Raw genomic sequence first — 21,273 nt, 5'->3', positions numbered from 1 at the left:
TTCCAAAAGTTGTATTCTGTACATTTTTTTAACTTTAGCAACTTCTTCATTTTTGATTTGAGACTAGCATGCAAAAAAAAAACAGACTATCATTTGTTCATAATTCTCATTGTGTGTACGAGGCTTAATACTCCAGTGGTCTCCTACCATTTGCTTGCCTTTATTGGCCCTTGGGCACTATTTCTCAAACTTACACCAACGATTGGGCACTATTCCTCCCACTGACACCAACGATTGGGCACCATTCCTCCCACTGACACCAACGATTGGGCACTATTCCTCTCACTGACACCAACGATTGGGCACTATTCCTCTCACTGACACCAACGATTGGGCACTATTCCTCCCACTGACACCAACAATTGGGCACTATTCCTCCCACTGACACCAACGATTGGGCACCATTCCTCCCACTGACACCAACGATTGGGCACTATTCCTCTCACTGACACCAACGATTGGGCACTATTCCTCCCACTGACACCAACGATTGGGCACTATTCCTCTCACTGACACCAACGATTGGGCACCATTCCTCCCACTGACACCAACGATTGGGCACCATTCCTCCCACTGACACCAACGATTGGGCACCATTCCTCCCACTGACACCAACGATTGGGCACTATTCCTCCCACTGACACCAACGATTGGGCACTATTCCTCCCACTGACACCAACGATTGGGCACTATTCCTTCTACTGACACCAACGATTGGGCACTATTCCTCCCACTGACACCAACGATTGGGCACTATTCCTTCTACTGACACCAACGATTGGGCACTATTCCTCCCACTGACAATTGGGCACTATTCCTTCCACTGACACCAACGATTGGGCACTATTTCTCCCGCTGACACCGATTGGGCACTATTCCTTCCACTGACACCAACGATTGGGCACTATTCCTCTCACTGACACCAACGATTGGGCACTATTCCTCTCACTGACACCAAGGATTGGGCACTATTCCTCTCACTGACACCAACGATTGGGCACTATTCCTCCCACTGACACCAACGATTGGGCACTATTCCTCTCACTGACACCAACGATTGGGCACTATTCCTCTCACTGACACCAAGGATTGGGCACTATTCCTCTCACTGACACCAACGATTGGGCACTATTCCTCTCACTGACACCAAGGATTGGGCACTATTCCTTCCACTGACACCAACGATTGGGCACTATTCCTCACATTCCTCCTGTAATCCCTTTTTGTACAGAGGGTTGAGCCTTGTATAGGCGTTATTTATACACACTTTATTATGTATGTGTGATATCCTTCTGCTCTTTTCCAATAAAAAAAATGGCCTGCCTCATGCCCAAAGTCGCCACAGTTGAACGGCTTAAATCTCTTGGCAAGCAGAGAGGATGACGCCACACAAATTTAGCATGTTTATTTAGCTTTATTTCATTATTCTAGGGTCATTGTTTGAGTGATAATTCTACAACAATTACTCCCTTGCCTGTCTGAACCTATTACTTCACGTGAATTAAACCAGTTATTACCCAGTGAGTCAGCACGCACCTTCCATGCACCTGTGCTCACTGCCCCACCTCGTGCACTAATAATATCTACAGGAGGTACAGGAGGACCTCACAGACTCTAAATAGACCGTGAATACTCACTCAGATGTTAATGCGTTCTGTCATGTTATTGTTGTCTTTATTGTACGGGGGGAAAAAAACACCTGCGTCATATGAAGAAATAAAGGAGCTTCTAAGAATGATGACATCACAACAGGTAAAGTGGTCAAATAACCTTTGAGATAAAAAGAAAAGATGCTTGTGCTGGATTTCTTTTCTGAATTTTGCGTGGCGCTGATAAAGATTTTTTTTTTTCGAAGATAGTATCCACACCATGCCAGTTACTAATCCTGGCGCCATTTTGTCAGAATGACTGGTCCAGAGCCTGCACTTTTAGGCATGAGACGTGCGCCTCCATTTTGAAGGCATGGATGCCATATAATGACAATCTGAACCCGAACCGCTCTCTGTTTTCGACTTGATGAGTCTCATGCAGCTTCCAGCTGCAAACTTGTGGTTGTATCCTGCAGAACCTCCTCTTCTTTCCCTCACCCTCCTCCTTCCTTCTCTTCTCTTTTTTCCACTGCTTCCTTTTTTCATTTTTGGGCCTTGTTAGGCCCTCTGCCTGCCGGTTTGCATGAGGTGCTTGTCCTCCTCCTCCTCCAGGTTGTGGGTGGTACTAGTTACACATGAGGTGCAGACCCCGTAAAAGTTGGGCTGGTTCCTGAGCACCAGGGGCGTTTGAAACGATTTTTGAGGGCCCCAAGAAAAATGGACATTGAGGCCCCCTCTCCCGCAGGCACGCAAAGCCTACAGGAACCACAGCATAGCGATACAGTTTAAGCTCACCCACACCCATAGGGCCTCCCTATGTTTTTTTTACTCCCCCCATGTTCTTTTTACTCCCCCCCCCATGTTCTTTTTACCCCCTACCGTACCACGCGGCAGGAGATTCCATTTCCTGTTCCTGGCCGGACTGAAAGGAAGTGAGCACTCAGTATGCACTTCCTGTCAGTGCGGCCAGGAACAGGAAACTGAATCTCCTGTTCCGCGCGGTACCCGGCCGGACTGACAGAAGGAAGGAAGAGGAGCCTGGCCACGCTACAGGGATGTATGCTTTTCCGACACCCAAAAAAACACGCATGCTCGGAAACAAATCGACGCATGCTCAGAAGTATAGAACTTAATTTTCTCAGCTCATTATAGTCACCGCGTTCTTGGCAGTCAAAAGTTCCCAGAACTTTTGTGTGACCGTGTTTATGCAAGGCAGGCTTGAGAGGAATGCCATTTAAAAAAAACATCCGTTTTTTTTCCAGACGGGAAAACCGCTCGTGTGTACGGGGCATTAGATATCCATAGGTACCTGGGACGCCCAATCCAGATTGCCTTCTCTGGATTTTACAGAAGCCAGCCCATTCTCTGCCAAGCTGGCTGTTTTCCATCGGTTGTTAAAGCGAGATGTAAGAAATCTCAGACCCAGAAAGAAAAATAAACACATTTAAAAGAAAAAAGAAAAGAAGCGCTGATGCTGTTCCGTATGATTCAACACTTTTGCAGCTGAGCTCAACAGCGCTTTCTCGCACATTCGTGAATTCATCTGCAGCATTAATCAGCAAAACTTAGACTCTCATCTGCAAAATAGAACTTCCAGAGAAAGGCCAGATGGATCATTGCACAATGTTTTTTGGGGAAAGGCTGACATGTCTATTCCAGGAAACAATTTACGGTCTAGTTTACGTTGCATCTGTGATTTAAACCAATCGTGCCCTCTGGTCTGCTGAATTGTTTAAAAAAAAAAAAAATAAAGTTTTTGGTGAATGCATCAACAATTGAGGGTCTCTTTGTCTAACTGGATGATCAGTGGTGAGAGATGAAGGTCGGTAGTGATGAAGGATTGGTTGTCTAATTGATTCTCAAATTAGAGCTGTAATCTTTAATCAACTGCTACCCCAAATAGCAAATTAAAATTGGCTGTGTATTTTAGCCCCGAAACCTGTAATGTTGGCAAGCTGAACTACTTAAAACGGTTCAGTAATGCAGCTTAAAGTGGAGTTCCACCCATAAATATAACATTACATCAGTAGTTTTAAAAAAATGTCATTAGTCCTTTACAAATTTTTTTTTTTAGATGCCTTCAAAGTGTTGTTGCTAGGCAGAATAGTTAATCTTCCCACTCCCACTTCCTGCACCTAGGTGCTTAATGCTTCCTAACTTACACCGCACAGACTCCTGGGAATGCAGTGGGTGTAACTTTCCAGGAGTCTGTGCACTCCCCAGTCTCAAAGAATCATGTGACTTGGACAGCACAGGTGCTGAAACCTGATCTGACACTGCTTGTGCAGCACTGAGCATGTGCGAGATCTGAAAGGCTGAAATCCAGGAAGTCATACAGTCTGGCTTCATGATGCCCACACTTAAGATGGCCCCAGTCAATTTCTATTTTATAAAGTGTCTAAATGCTGTAACAACCTAACAAAACGGACCTTAGTTTACAGACTAACTTTACTAGAATACATTAAGCTTGTGTATTACAGGGTATTTATATTTAAAAAGTGAAATTGTGGCCGGAACTCTGCTTTAATTCTCTTATTCTTCCTCAAATTAAAGCAGACCTTCAGCTTAAGTGGCAAGGTCTCTGCTTATTCAAGGTGCCTCTCGTTTCTCTCCTTAAAATTCTCTGTATAAGTGTTTCCCCAATTTTTGTAATACAGGGGGCAACCTCCTGTCAACAAGGTCCCCAGGAGTGCTGAGTAGCCCAAATCTTGCTAAGTAGCCCAAAAAAACACTTCAGCACTTTGTAGGATTGTCTTCTAATGAAATCTGGGCTACTCAACATTCTCTGAGATCTGGTCAGAAGGAGGATGACGTCACCTCCTGCCAACAAGGTTCCTGGGAATGCTGAGTAGCCCACATCTCAATAAGTAACCCAAAAGACACTTCAACACATCACAGGATTGTCTTCTTGTGAAATTTGGCCTACTCAACGTTCTCAGAGATCTGGCCAGGAGGAGGATGATGTTGCTTCGCCTAGGAGCCAGTGGCGTCTGGTGGGTTCTTCTTTTGGGGGGCGACAAACAAACAACACCTCCCCCGACCAGGGGCAGTACGTCACTTACCTGCTCATGTGGTGGGGCTATGGTGTCCTCTCCTGAAGTGTGGGCAGTAGCCACAGAGGCCCCAGTGTACACTCCTCCAGCTTCTTCTGCCGTGACATCCAGTAGGATTGCCTGACGCTTTGGCCAGTCGGCTAACAGGTCTCACAGACCTGCCTCCTGATTGGCGGGGAGGAACCTTAGTGTGATAATAACGTAAATTAATTCGCTATGGTCACACAAGTGGGTGGCCTCGGAGCGCAATGCTCTGCGCTCCAAAACTACCCTTTGGCTCTAATCAGGTGCTTCAAAATAACACCTACCCCGTATTGGAATCCATGGTCCGGCGGCACCGATATGTAGATCAGGGGGCCGGACACATGGATAGGGGAGGGGGTGCTCATGCTCCCTCTATGGATGGGCTGCTAGGCGCTGTGGGAGGAAGCCAAGGAAGGGTAAGTATATTGTATTAGCAGATAAGCATCGAAGATGGAAGGTTGGCTTTAATGCTTTGTTCATGCTGGAGTACTAAAGGTGTTCCATGTACCCGCATGCAGGCAGTCCTATTAATTTCAATTGGGATGCAGCGGCTGCATGGATACAGCCGTTGCTCCAAATTTGACATCCGTGTGGGTGCGGTTCTTGAATTTATACTGTATGCAATCAGGGACACACACCCACATGGATGTCAAATTATGAGCAGCGGCTGTGTCCCAATAGATATGAATGGGATTGCCCGCACGCCAGCCCTTGCATAGATGCACTGTATAGATGTACACCCATATACAAAGCCTTACATTGTGCATACAGCTACACTTCTATAGGAGGAAAAATATTTTGGGTGACTTGTTGTTATGACAGTTCACTCCCATCTGGCAACATCCCAGCTACACAAGAAGCAGGAGAAAATACATATCTTACAAATGATTATCTTACATAATGGTTAGATTATGGAGCAGCGTCAGCGGTAGGCCTTGAAATAATTATTATTTGGGTTTCATCTGGAACTTTGCCTAAGTTCCTCCCCTCCTTTAAAAAATGCAGACAGCCAAAAATATCTACTGAAGCCTCTTACATCTTACTTAAGTGGTAGTAAACTCTTGTTTTATTATTCTTACCTAAAGGTAAGCTTATAATAAGGCTTACCTTTAGGTAAAAGTACATCTCCGAAACATGCAACGTGTGGGAGATATTCTAGGGAGTAGCAGCCGGTGACGTCACTGGCGTATGTTTAAATGCCGATCTTCGCTAGGTGCTGTAGACCACCTTAAACTACGTAGAGGGTTCTTTACTGTTAGGCCCCGTACACACGTCCGAGAAACTCGACGGGCAAAACACATCGTTTTGCTCGTCGAGTTCTTTGTAAAGCCGCCGAGGATCTCGGCGAGCCAACTTTTCCCATTGACTAACGAGGAAATAGAGAACATGTTCTCTTTTTGGCCCGACGAGATCCTCGTCGGTTTCCTCGGCGGAAAGTGTACACACGACCGGTTTTCTCGGCAGAATACGTCTCCCATCGAGTTTCTGGCTGAATTCTGCCGAGAAAACCGGTCGTGTGTACGGGGCCTTAATTGCCCATCAATTGTCGCCACTGTGCCCATCAAACGCAGCCACTGTGCCCATCAAACGCAGCCACTGAACCTCGGTCCATTCTTATCGGTTTTGTCCGACCATGTGTAAGGGGCTACACATGGTCGGACAAAACCGATAAGAATGGACCGAGGTTCAGTTTCATCGGTCCAAACCGACCGTGTGTATAGCACATCGGTCTGTTTTGCTTCGGTCCAAAATTTTAAAACATGCTTCAAAACCGAACCGATGGACCGCTGCCCGATCGGTCCAAACCGATGGTTAGTACAGAAAAGCATCGGTTCAAAACCCGCGCATGCTCAGAATCAAGTCAATGCATGCTTGGAAGCATTGAACTTCGTTTTATTCAGCACGTCGTGTGTTTGACGTCACCGCGTTCTGACCCGATCGGTTTTTGGAACGATGGTGTGTACGCACATCAGACCATCAGGCCACTTCAGCGGTGAACCGATGAAAACGGTCCGTTGGACCATTCTCATCGGTTTGGAACGACCGTGTGTACGGGGCCTAAGAGTGGCAAGGATGTGGAATTCCCTTCCACAGGCGGTGGTCTCAGTGGGGGAGGAGCATCGATCGTTTAAAAATACTATTAGATAAGCACCTGAACGACCACAACATACCGGGATATACAATGTAATACTGACATATAATCACACACAGAGGTTGGACTTGTGTCTTTTTTCAACCTCACCTACTATGTAACTGTGTCACATAACAACAAATTCAGTGGGGTAGATTCAGGTACCGCTGCGCACTCCTTACGGAGGCGCAGCGTCCCGTTTTTGCCCTGCGCCCCCGCAAATTAACTGCGCTACGCTTCATTCACGAAGCAGTAGCCACGTAATTTGCGTGGGCGCTCCTCAAAAATGCCCGGCGTAAGGGCGCCTAATGTAAATGATCCCGTAGGGGGCGGGAATCATTTAAATTAGGCGCGCCGAGCGTAGCATTGCAAGGACGTCATTTGCTTCAAAGTGAATGTGAATGGCGTCCAGCGACATTCACGATTCACTTACGCAAACGACGTAAATTTCAAATTTCGCGACGCGGGAACGACGGGGTATACGTAGCATTGGCTGTCCCTGCTATTAGCAGGAGCAGCCTTACGCGAAACCCGACGTACGCAAACGACGTAAACTGCGTACGCAGGGCTCGCGTAGGGTTGTGAATCGGCGTTAGTATGCAATTTGGAGAGAGAGGAGGATAAGACAGAGAGAGGAGAATTCCAGATAATAGAGAGATGGCTAAAGAAACATCTTGCTGCCTTTGTTGAAGAATAAGGAAACTAAAAGAAGGTCAGAGAAGGGACATTGAGGATGAGAGGTTATGTGTGGATAAGGTCAGAAACTAAGGTTAGGCCGGCCATAGGCGAGTTGAAAACCAAAAACTAAAGTACTTGGTCACTTGTTTTTCGCATCATTAGTGTGCCAGCTGCGACATGCCATTTTTGTGTTACAATCAAAAGTGCCTGATCCAACATGCTGGATTTTGTTTTGAAAAACAAAACAAATGATGGCACAATCGTATGCACCACCAGTGGCGAGTGGTGCCCCAAATTTTTTGGGTGGCGCAAACAAACGAAAAAAAAAAACCCAATCAATTGCAGCCTCACTGTGCCCATCAATTGCCACCACTGTGCCCATCAAACGCAGCCACTGTGCCCATCAGTTGTCGCCACAGTGCCCATCAATTGTCGCCACAGTGCCCATCAAACGCAGCCACTGGTGCCCATCAAACGGAGCTACTGTGCCCATCAATTGTCGCCACTGTGCCCATCAATTGTTGCCACTGTGCCCATCAATTGTCACCACTGTGCCATCAAACGCAGCCACTGTGCCCAGCAATTGTCGCCACTGTGCCAGCAGTTGTCGCCACTGTGCCATGCCATCAATTGTCGCCACTGTGCCATGCCATCAAGTGTCGCCACTGTGCCATGTCATCAATTGTCGCCACTGTGCCATCTATTGTCGCCACTGTGCCCTCTATTGTCGCCACTGTGCCATCAAACACAGCCACTGTGCCATCAAACGCAGCCTCTGTGCCATGCCATCAAACGCAGCCACTGTGCCCATCAATTGTCACCACTGTGCCCATCAATTGTCACCACTGTGCCCATCAATTGTCACCACTGTGCCCATCAATTGTCGCCACTGTGCCCCTCAATTGTCACCACTGTGCCCATCAATTGTCGCCACTGTGCCCATCAATTGCCACCAGTTTGCCCCCTCAAAAAACGCCAGATTGCTCCCCCCCCCCCCCCGGAACTTACCTTTCTTGGGTTAGCCATCCTCCCTCCACGCTCCCTCGATGTCTTCTCTTAAGTCCCGCCCTCGATGTCGCTTCAGCCAATCAGGTTACCGGACCCGGTGAACCTGATTGGCTGAGACGAGTGTCAGTGTTAACTAGGGAACGCACACCCCCTGCGTCCCCTGGTTAACTATTTGGAAGCCGATTAGAGCCAACAGGCCTTCTGAATAGTGGGCAGCAGTGGCGCCGGCCACAATACATAGAGATTCATGCAATGCATGCATCTCTATGTATTGTAGACTTGAGTGACGGCACAGGGGAGAGAGAGGGGGGCTGATTTACATTTTGCTACAGAACTTTATTGCCGCGTACACACAACCGTTTTTCGGGTTGTAAAAAATGACATTTTTAATGGTCTAGAAAAAAATATGTTTTTTACAACCCTAAAATTGGTCGTGTGTACGCGGCATTAGATTTAAACTTGTTATGGTCTGCTTTAGGCATGAGTCGTATCATGTTTTGTACTGTATCTCCTTTAATTTTAATTTTAAGAGACCAAAAAGCAGATGGGGTGTTTTGGAAGAGTTTAACAAACTCTAGTGGTATAATGACCCCCTTACTACCCTGCACACTCCGCTCTCCACTCCATTCATATGCCACGTACACACGATCGGAAGTTCCGCCAAGAAAAGTCTGATGTGAGCTTTTGGTCAGAAATTCTAACTGTGTGTAGGCTCCATTGGAATTTTTCTGTCGGAATTTCCGCCAATGAAAATTTGAGGGCTGGTTCTCAAATTTTCCGACAAGAAAAGTTCTGCTCAGAAAATTGTGATCCTCTGTATGCAATTCCGACGCGCAAAAAAAACATGCACGCTCGGAATCAATTGGATGCATGCTCGGAATCATTGAACGTCATTGTACGTGTTGTACGTCCCTGCGTTCTTGACTGTCGGAATTTGGTGTGACCGTGTGTATGCAACACAAGTTTGAGCCAACATTCCGTCGGAAAAAAATCCAGTTTTCTTGTTGGATTTATCGATCGTCTGTACGCCTTTAGCAGAAGCCTTTGGATCCAATAGCAGTTAGTCATGACCAAATGCCTTTTTTTTTGCACCAGGGACGATCATACAATATGTTCTGTGATCTTTCTCACATGTACAAGTCACACGACTAAGTGCTTAAATGTTTGGCTACATGAAAGGCTGTTGAGGGACTCTTTGAGCAGCTGTTTTCTGCAGCAAAGGTGTGCAGTTTATGGCTCTTGTTAAAGTTTTTTATGAGTTTAGGGAGCACAGAGTGGGCAGTGTGGCAAAGGGTTATTGTTTGACTAGTTTTGCTTAAAAAACAAACCCAACGTGGACGTCTCTCTTAAAAAACATTTCAGATCAATGTCGCCCTCTTCTAATATTGGATTGTCCATGTTTGCTGGCCCTTTAAGGCCTTGAAATCACCTTATTTTATGACCAAACAGAGAGTCCATTCTTTTTACCCGGCAAAATATTCATCCTTCATCACGGTTTAATATCTCGACATTCTGCTGCTGCCAGGTTACCGGCATCTGCCGCTCAGATCGTGCTCCTTCAACAAGTTCCAATTAGAATTCAGGGGTTAGACAAGAATTATCCTTGTTAAGATAATGAAGAGACAAGGAGAGGTGGGTGACAGGGCTGGTTAATAAGGTATCCTTGGGCTTCAATCAGTAACCAGAGCGTGCGCCTTCTCCTACAGCCCAAACACGCGGCTCTGGTTCCAGTTCACCACACATGCCGGCACTTGCTGCTAAAAAAATTCAAGCAGAAGTCTCTAAACGCACCTCTAAGGTAGGGTGACCAGACATCCCCGGATTAAGGACACTCTCCCCGGACCAAGCCTGTCCCCGGCAGGGTGACCACATTTCCAAGCTACGATTCAGGGACACCCTCCTTCCCAAAAATCAGCTTGTGCTGTAACGAATCACAGCACAGTGATTGGACACAAGAGGCGGGATTTATGATTTCTCCAATCACAAGCAAGGGGCGGGGATGGTGCTCCTCCAGACATTCCCAGCCAGGAGAAGTGCTGTCAGTGAGTAAAGTGGTGATGTGGCGGCCTTTTTTGGGAGCATCAGATCGGCGAGGGGGGTGGCTGTATCAGTTTTATTCAGGGACACTGTATTGTCCTGGAATAAAGGTACCTGGGCAATCCGGGACACGTGGTCACCCTAGTCCCCGGTTTTGTCCCTGGATTGGATTTGAACAGGGGCTGGGGCAATTTCAAAGACAGTCAGTGCAGAATAAAAAACATTAAATTCTGAATTACACCCATGCCCCCCCCCCCCCTTCCGTTCCTACGAATTAGAAAAAGCTGGGGATGTTGAGGAAAGAGGTCCCAACAGAAAATTTGCAGGTGAATCAACCACAGAGAACCATCAGCTCTATGCAAAAAACTTTATTAATGAATGCAAAAAGTATCAAAAGACAACTCTTCCAGGGTGGTATCAAGAACCACAAAGGAAGAGAGGTTTCTCCTACTAGCTTAGGGGGTGTATTTTTTCCATTATCTGTGCCCCTTTCTGATGATCAGGTGCTGGTCGGAGCGGAGGGAATATTTCATCAGTTTCGGGTGCATCATGCCCATTCAGCTCCGCTCGCATTTTCTTCTGCTTTGGCTCAAGTCTCGGCCAGCTGCCTGCCTACTTATCTCCTTGCCATCCCTGGCGGAGTGATCTTCCTCCCCACCCAGTAGTAGGCGGGGGCCCTGAGAGTAATGTCGCGTACACACGACCATTTTTCATGACGAGAAAAATTCAATTTTTTTAATTGGTCGTGAAAAACGTCCGTGTGTATGCTCCAGAGCATTTTTCTCGACAAGAAAAATGCCTGATTTTTTTTTAGAACCTGCTCTATTTTTTCTCCTTGTTTTTCACGTCAATTTACTCGGCGTAACATCATATTTCACATTATACAAAAAAATTGGGCTAACTTTACTGTTTTGTTATTTTTTAATTCATGAAACCGTTTTTTTTCCCCCCAAAAAAGGCGTTTGAAAAGTTATTGCGCAAATACCGTGTGAGAAAAAAAGTTGCAATGACCGCCATTTTATTGCCTAGGGTGTCTGCTAAAAAATATATATATATAATGTTTGGTGGTTCGGATTAATTTTCCAGCTACATTTTTTAGATTTTTACATGAAGGAGAGAAGTGCCAGAATAAGCCCGGTGGACAAGTGGTTAAATTGATTTTTTTTTTTTTTTTTTTTATCAAATGACATTTTTTTTTTTTTATTGCATCTTAGTGTAAATATGAGATACTTGTTTGCTACCTGGTTTTTGTTATTACATTTATAACTCTGCCTTGTTTCCTTTGCAGGATAAAAAAAAGGTCAATTTAAACAATGACAAAAGGGTCACAAGAGTGCATTGGAGATGAAGTGTGATATCCAGAACAACAAACAGTGATAACTGCAGATAAGAAGGGAGGATCAGGAAACAGAAAATCTTCAGGTATTATGGGTTTAGGAGGTGGGGGGTGTGCCCTGGAGAACAAGTAGACGAAAAACAGCGGGAGATCGAAGATAACATTCACTTTGCCTGACTGACAGGAAAATGTCACACACAGATCCTGGTTCTCCATCTGTCACGAGCGATCACAGGTGCCCCGGCAGTCATTACGCCAGCCGGGCACTCGCATCGGCTCCGGCGCGTGCCCCTAGTGGCCAAAAGACGAAGCGTGCGCTGGAGTCGATGCGAGTGACCGGCGGGCGCCCGTGATCGCTCGTGGCAGAGCGCGAACCGGGATTTGTGTGTGTAAACACCCAGATCTCGGTTCTTTCAGGGCACCTTATACAGCCCAATTCCTGTTTCCTTATACAGCCCACTTCCTGTTTCCTTATACAGCCCACTTCCTGATTCCTTATACAGCCCACTTTCTGTTTCCTTATACAGCCCACTTCCTGTTTCCTTATACAGCCCACTTCCTGATTCCTTATACAGCCCACTTCCTGATTCCTTATACAGCCCACTTCCTGATTCCTTATACAGCTCACTTCCTGTTTCCTTATACAGCCCACTTCCTGTTTCCTTATACAGCCCACTTCCTGTTTCCTTATACAGCCCACTTCCTGTTTCCTTATACAGCCCACTTCCTGTTTCTTGTCTGGTCATTAGTCTAGGCTTATGACATCATGTACAGCTCTCTCTCTCTCACTCTGGTGAGAGTTTGCCAGGAAGGGAGGGGGGGTGAGTCATAAGGCGGCCAATGAGAGCTGCAGCGCTGGAGGTGTGCCTCTGTGTAAATCCAGGAAGTGAACAGGCAGCGGCTTCAGCTGCCCACAGTTAACATGGCTGCAGCCAGATTTAGTTGGAGGGAGATTTCTGCAGCATATTTGGCAAATACAGAATCACAGTATATATAAAATAATATGCAAAGTGGTTGGAGGGGAAGCTTCAGAATGGCAAAGATGATTTTATTACAAATTACGTGAGCGGACTGCAGTTCCTCTTTAAGCTTATATGAGATTTTAGCGACTGCGTTTACTTTTACTTTATATTTTTCTGTAAAAAATGATTGGTGACTAAAAACTCTGCTAGATGACTTTTATTTTCCATAGAGAAAAAACATCGAGCAAAATGTGCTGGATAAGGAACAGTAGCCAAGCGGTGCCTATTAATAAATGGAAACATTAGACCAACACAAGTCCATCTGTGTCACACTCAATAAAACCAAAACAGAAGTGGCAGCCAGGCCTGGAATATGTCCTAGACCGAACATTTAGAAACCAGAAAACGTTATGAGGGGTTATGGATTTTTATTAGTGGAAGAAGAAGGGGGGAATTTCTGGCTTCTATTGAAATTCTATAACGGTAGAAGCAAAAAAAAAAAGACAGGATTTTTGACTCACGGCACTTAAAATAAATTGATGATGAACAAAAGAAAGCTCTATTTGTGGGAAAAAAAGGACGTCAATTTTGTTTGTGAGCCGCATCGCACGACCGCACAATTGTCGGTTAAAGCGTCACAGTGCCGAATCGCAAAAAGTGCTCTGGTCATTGGGCAGCCAAATGCTCCGGGGTTGAAGTGGTTAAGATAGTCATTGCAAGAGGACAAAATAACAACACCTGGTCATCCAGCATGAAGGAATTCCACAAGATGGCCATACTGGGGGTGGGATCTTTGCGATCAAAGCTGTAGCCCAGAAGGTCATTAAACCTTTTGTTGTCTACCTACAGGGGTTAATAAAAATGGAAGCGCCCCCCACCGGTACTTTAACCACTTACCAACCAGGCTGAAATTTCTCTCTTACGTGTAAAAATCATAATTTTTTTGCTAGTAAATTACATAGAACCCCAAACATTATATTATTTATTATTATTTTTTATCAGAGATCCTAGAGAATACAATGGTGGTCATTGCAACTATTTATCTCCCATGGTTTTTGTGCAGCTGCTCCTGTCCTGGGATCAAGCAAAGTTGCAGCCTGAGCCAGTCACATCGGTCCCAAGCCCCGGCTCCCTGGCGTGCCCTGCCTCCAAGATCCTGGGAGTTGTAATCCTCTGGCTGTGCTGCTTCTCCACCCACCGGTAGAGCTTGAGCGTGCGTGGAGTGGCCTACAACTCCCTGGATGCAACAGCGTCAGCTAGTTGGCGGCCAGTCGCCAAAGCCATGCCCCCTACCTGATTATTCTAACACGGCATCAATATTCGCACCATAAGACACACCTAGGTTTTAGAGGAGGAAAACAACAAAATTTAAAAAATTCTGAACCAAATGGCTGCGGGTCCTGCTGGGAGCTGGCTACAGACCATGGGCAACTCCCAGCAGGACTTACAGGTCAGTAGGACACACAGGCCAGCAGGACCCACAGACCATGGGCAGCTCCCAGCAGGACCTACAGGCCAGTAGGACACACAGGCCAGCAGGACCCACAGACCATGGGCAGCTCCCAGCAGGACCCACAATGTTGAAGGCTATTTTGAGGTTACTGGGCGGACACTGGGGCAGAGTAAATGGGGTGTATGGGGGGGGGTTAGATGGGATGTTAGGGTCAGCTGGCCCTGGGGGTGTCAGGGTCTGTCACCTCGGTGATAGCAGCTGCTAGTACCAGCTCAGCAGGTCCATGCATGGCCTCCTCCAGTCCTGGGGGGGAGGGGGTGATGCTCCTATCCTGGGATCAAGCAAAGTTGCTGCCCGAGCCAGTCACATCAGTCCCACGTCCCGGCTCCCTGGCGTGCCCTGCCTCCAAGATCCTGGGAGTTGTAGTTCCCTGGCTTTGCTGCTTCTCCACCCACCGGTAGAGCTTAGTGGCCTACAACTCCCAGGATGCAACAGCGTCAGCTAGTTGGCGGCCAGTCGCCGCAGCCGTGGCCCCTACCTGATTATTCTAACACGGCATCAATATTCGCTCCATAAGACGCACCTAGGTTTTAGAGGAGGAAAACAACAAAAAATAAATATTCTGAACCAAATGGCTGCGGGTCCTGCTGGGAGCTGGCCTGTAGGTCCTGCTGGGAGCTGGCTACAGACCATGGGCAGCTCTCAGCAGGACCTACAGGTCAGTAGGACACACAGGCCAGCAGGACCCATAGACCATGGGCAACTCCCAGCAGGACCTACAGGTCAGTAGGACACACAGGCCAGCAGGACCCACAGACCATGGGCAGCTCCCAGCAGGACCTACAGGTCAGTAGGACACACAGGCCAGCAGGACCCACAGACCATGGGCAGCTCCCAGCAGGACACACAGGTCAGTAGGACACACAGACCAGCAGGACCCCACAGACCATGGGCAACTCCCAGCAGGACCCACAATGTTGAAGGCTATTTTGAGGTTACTGGGCGGACACTGGGGCAGAGTAAATGGGGTGTATGGGGGGGGGAGATGGTATGTTAGGGTCAGCTGGCCCTGGGGGTGTCAGGGTCTGTCACCTCAGTGATAGCAGCTGCTAGTGCCAGCTCAGCAGGTCCATGCATGGCCTCCTCCAGTCCTGGGGGGGAGGGGGGGTGATGCTCCTATCCTGAGATCAAGCAAAGTTTGTGGTGAAAAAAAGTGCGTCTTATCAAGCGAAAAATGCTGCATAATCGACTTTATTGCACATCTTTTACTTATTGTACATTTTTTGCGGGTGCCGCTGTACTATGGTATATCCAGTGATAGACGTCATTCGTAATCAAGTCCCAACATTCAGTAGCACAGCTTGGCCCATGAATGGTTCTTTACCATTGCAAAACCCTGGATGACTACGCCGGGGTCCCCACCATCAGTGAGATATAGAAGTGTAGGAAGTAGGAGATAGTTCAGGCATTCAATGCAAGCTCCACTAACTCCTTTCTTCCACAGACAATACATCCAGCAGGTGGTTCATTCCTTCGCTGCCTCTTCCTCCCTCCCCTGAAAATATCATTCCTGACAGTCTTCAACCTGAGAGACGAAGCCCCCCGCAGATAAACCCTCCATTCAAACCTCTGGCCGAATCACTCGCATTGAAGGAAAACTAAACCATTTGCCTTTGTTAGAACAAAGCCTAAGGGCACCTGTCACCTCGACACAATGCTGGACATTTTGATGCTCATCCAAAGAAACCTATGGGCTAATGCCGGCCATGAACAGGGAGACGGGACTGCATAACGCTTCTCCTTCTCGGGCTGGCGGTGGACGGATTTGCAACAGAATTGGCCAATCAAGGTCCTGATCCTGACTACAAATACACAACTCCAATCTTATATGGGGACCCATAGAAAATGATCATATGGAAAACACGCACACTGTGGTTATTGACGACTAGTCGCACCTTCTATCTGATGCTTGGACCAAAAAGTATTGGGAGTTCCGGGTCCTGATCGTTAGTATGGGACCCGGGGGTCCCGCTGAGACCCTGGTCTCTGTGCTAGGAGCACACTGTGTGGCACGCTCCCAGGACAAAAACACATACGCTATATTGTCAAAAGTATTGGGACTTTACATGCACATGCCCCCCCCCCCCCCAGTAGTAATACTACGGATTGAGACTAGGGCTCTGCACTGGTGGAGACTCCTAAGGAGGCCATATTGGTGAGCAAGTGATAATTGGGCTGCACCAACACCCCCCCTCCCGGTCCATAAAGGGGTTATCTTCCGCTCCCTGATGCTGGGGAGGTTTGGGGGCCGTTGCTTTACATGACAACGTTTTAGTGGCACCCAAGCACTAAGAAACCCCTCTAAAAAAAAATGTTGGGTCTTACCCGCTCCCACACAAATGTAATCTGGGGGCCCCTGCTTCATAAACAACTTCACAAATATCACGTGACATAAGAAGTTGGAACACCATTTACTCTCCAGGGCACGTGTCAAACACAAGGCCCGCGGGCCGAATTCAGCCCTCCAGGCCATTTCATGTGGCACCCCGCACCTCTCCTGCAGCTGCAGGAGAGCTCCAGCCCTTGTCTGGTCCTCCTCAGGACCCCTTACTTTCTTCTTTTAAGCAGCATAAGGAAAGTGGGGTGAACTGTGATGTAAGGGAGAGTGGGGGACTCAAATTCTGATGGTGGGGGGGGCTCTTAACATCTAATGTAATGGGGAGGGGATGCGCTGGATATCTAATCTTACAGATACAACCGGCCCTTTTGAGGGCAATCATAATGCTGATGCAGGCCACGATTAAATTGAGTTTGACACCCCTGTTCCAGGGTGTCTGCTTTTAGAAAATATATTTGAGGGGGGGGTTTAACTAATCTTCAGGCCTAAAATTATTTTTAAATGTGTGCAAAAAAAAACAGCTCAGGCACAAGAGGGTTAAACAGCTGCAAAACTGCCGTAAATAACAGGAATCTTAACTTCTGCCAGTGGCCAGTCACGTGACCAATTTCACTGCTTCATATAGCGAAGGATCTCAGAGTGGAAAGTTCCCAAAATAAAATTCTACTGGCTGAAATACATAGGATTTGTTTATTGGCACGGACCTGTGACACTCGATTACAACATTGCACAAATTAAATCTTGTGTAGCTTTGCCCACAACAGCACATTGAGCAATAAATTTACTTGGGACTTCTAAAAACGAATACGAAACGAGACCTTCTGGAGGATCCGGTGCAGCCAAGTAGCCCAAAAAAAAAAAAAAAAAAAGGCTAGCAACACATTTATATTCAATTCAAAGCTGCGGCTGAAAGTGCCAGCTAATTTTATTCATATTATTACAAAATCCAGTTCGCGGAAACAGGATCAACCGGCTGACTCAAAAGGGAATTTTTATTTTTTTTTTCCTTTTTGCATCAGTCCAATTAAAAATAAAAGGAGCACAAGCGGCCCTGGTCAGCGCACACATTCTCTGGCATTTTCGCTCCTGTTATTTCTGGGCCGATGTCATCGAACAAAGGGGCCCTTATTTTACCCTGACATCACTTACAGGAAGTCCGTGTCCCGAGTTTTCAATTCTCTCTCTCTTTGCTCATTGATTTAGTGTGGATTAAAAATGAGTAACTGAAAATCTATGAATCAGTCGCTCACACGAAGGGAAAAAAGAACGCTGTGTTTTAGGCCGAATTTGTGAAAATATAGAAAAAGGAAATTGTGCCCTCATACCTGATGGTTTGAGAATATTATTTGGTTTCTACATTTTCTTTAACCTCAAATATTAAACAGCTTGCCGATGTGTGCCAGATGGGGGGAGGGAGGAACGAACAGATTTATGAAAACTTTTATTATTTAAAGTTTTGGATGTTTTAGGGAATCAATACTATACACTGATGGTCATGGTGAAGAAGAGTCTACAGCTTGATAGCCACTTGAGTTTCACAGAATCATTACTATAGCTGTTCCAGCTTGGACCACTTGTGGCCATGGTGAAGAAGAGTCTACAGCTTGATAGCCACAGTCCAACTTGATATTACGTAATCATTACTTTAGCTGTTCCAGCTTGGACCACTGATCGCCATGGTGAAGAAGAGTCTACAGCTTGATAGCCATGGTCAAACTTGATTTTTACAGAATTATTACTATAGCTGTTCCAGCTTGGACCACTGGTAGCCATGGTAAAGAAGAGTCTACAGCTTGATAGCCATGGTCCAGCTTGAGTTTCAAGGAATCATTACTATAGCTGTTCCAGCTTGGACCATTGGTGGCCATGGTGAAGAAGAGTCTACAACCTGATAGCCATGGTCCAACTTGATATTACCATAGCTGTTCCAGCTTGGACCACTGGTAGCCATGGTAAAGAAGAGTCTACAGCTTGATAGCCATGGTCCAGCTTGAGTTTTATAGAATTTTTACTATATGATTACTATAGCTGTTCCAGCTTGGACCACTGGTAGCCATGGTGAAGAAGTGTCTACAGCTTAATAGTCATGGTCCAACTTAAGCTTTAAGGAATTATTATTATTATATCCTTACTATAGCTGTTCCAGTTGGACCACTGGTAGCCATGGTGAAGAAGAGACTACAACTTAATGGACGTGGTCTAGCTTGAGTTTTACAGAATCATTACTATAGCTGATCCAGCTCGGACCACTGATATCCATGGTGAAGAAGAGTCTACAGCTCGATAGCCATGGTCCAAACTTGTTCTTTTTTTTTAATGCTGAAGCCATACAGAACCTCTCTCTATAGATAAATGAAGCCCATTGGGTTTCAGGGTCAAGAACCCACTGCTAGCATAGGACAATGCAGGAGTTTCACCACTGAATAGATGTTTTAAGAATTTCCCTACATGCCCTAACCCCAAATACAACTCCTTAAATTTTAAATGTAAGCCAGCCTGTACCGTGTCTCACATAGCGCAAAGTAACATGTTGACATGGTAGCAACAAATACCTTTCCTTGGAGCAGGAAAAATAAGAGTTTCTCAACCAGGGTTCCCCCAGAACACAACTTCTTAAATGTATCTAAGCCAACCTGTACTTGGCTCACACAGCGAAAGGTTGACATGGTGCATCAAATATTTACCTTCACTTGACACTTAGAGCAAGGAAAATACGATGCCTTCAGCCAGGGTTTCTCAACCAGGGTTCCATGGAAGCCTATGGTTCCTCCAGCTGTTGCATGGGAGTTCCTTAAGCAACTTCTGTCTGTCAGATAAGTTCCCACTGACACCATTAATCTTTTAAGATATTGGTAAGAGGGTAGGTCTTTCCGATGACCACACGTGTAAGAAGCATTTTTTACACTGACCACAGAAAAGTAAAAAGGCAAAAAGGGCCTCCAAGTGTAGTATCTAAAAGCTATTAAGAATCCAAAGAGAATTAGCCACTCACATGATACAGGATAGTAAAGGCTTCATAGCTATAGTGGAAGATGACCGTAAGGAGCAGTGCCGCTGTGACAGATCCGCCAGCCTTTCAGGAAAGGAGGGGAGCCAGCCACTCAGTACCCGATGCAGTGATGAAGGGCGCACTAATGCATCATGAGTTGAAAGTTATTTCAAGGGTTCCTCTGTGTTGAAAAGGTTGAGACAGGCTGCCTCCATGTATGGTGAAACCCATGTGACTAACTCTCCTGGTGTGATCACATTGTTGGCTGCTCAGGCACCCAAAGTTGTGATATGGGGGCAAAGAGAGGCCCCAGTTCTGTTTAGGCTCCAAGCCATGATATCCCTTGCTTCCAGAAGCCAAATCCAATTTCCCTTTACTTTTATTGCTTGTAGACGCAACAGACGGTGAGAGGGAATCTTTCCAATTTTGCCAAAGAGAAGTAGAGAAATGCCATCTTGAGCTGGCCATAAATATAAAAAGAGTTCAGCTGAACAAGAGAAAACCAAAGATTCCCCCATCCACCCTAAACAGCAAGGATGAACAAATCTCTTGTTGCCAGCTACATGACCACACTTGTGCCTGGCAATCCGCTTCTCAGGAACCCAATGCGGTCATATGGGGGCAGGGAGAGAGTCCCCAACCTCGTTAAGCGCCAAGTCATGACACCCCCTCATTACGAGCAGCCAAACCCCAATTTCTCTTTTCTTTCTTGTAGAGATAGAAATATAGGTCTGAGAAAATCTTTCCAATTTCTCCAAGGTGAGGGAAATCCCCTTTTTAAGCTGGCCATGCATGTAAAGAGTTCAGCCGAGTGAGAGGAAACTATAGAAGGCTAAACAGCAAAGATGGACAAATTTCCAGATTCCAGCACCCAGTTCTGTTGACCACACAACATCCCCCACCCTCCACTTCCTAGGACAATGGTCAGGTCAGCTAGAGCGCCCTTAATTACTGAAGACATCATTCCTTAAAGCGGTGGTCATTAACTCCTGTCCTCAGGGCCCACTAACAGGCCAGGTTTGCAAGATAACTGAAATAAATCACAGGTGATCATTTGCTGCTCAGTGATTGCAGTATTCTAGTCTGCACCTCCCCCAAGGTAATACTTAAAACCTAGCCCGTTAGTGGGCCCTGAGGACAGGGTTGATGACCACTGCCTTAAAGGATACAGCTAAGAGAACTCTGTTAAAAATTGAATATTCTATGTGACAGGTCTATTACACAAGAAAATCAGTTCACACTACAGGCCTCGTGGGATTTAAAATTTCCATGTCGGATGAAAAAAAAAAAAAAACATAGCATGTGATGGTGACGTGACAGGCTTATGGTATAAATGGGCTCTTCTACAACCACTGGAATCAGGAGATACTGATCAATCTGCATATGAAAATGTAATTAGGATGTACCAGTTAAGATTTTACCGGAACTGTCCAATTCTAATTCAAATAAATGTGATTTGAAGCGACCTAGATGAGTGTAAATTGGATAAACGGCAGCGTGTCTATTAAGGCTCCATGCACACAGAAGAGATAGATTAATTATATATATATATATATATATATATATATATATATATATATATATATATATATATATATATATATATATATATATA

The sequence above is a fragment of the Rana temporaria genome, chromosome 12 (assembly GCF_905171775.1).
Source record: "Rana temporaria chromosome 12, aRanTem1.1, whole genome shotgun sequence".
In the NCBI taxonomy this organism is placed as follows: Eukaryota; Metazoa; Chordata; class Amphibia; order Anura; family Ranidae; genus Rana; species Rana temporaria.
This window is presented reverse-complemented; position numbering follows the sequence as displayed.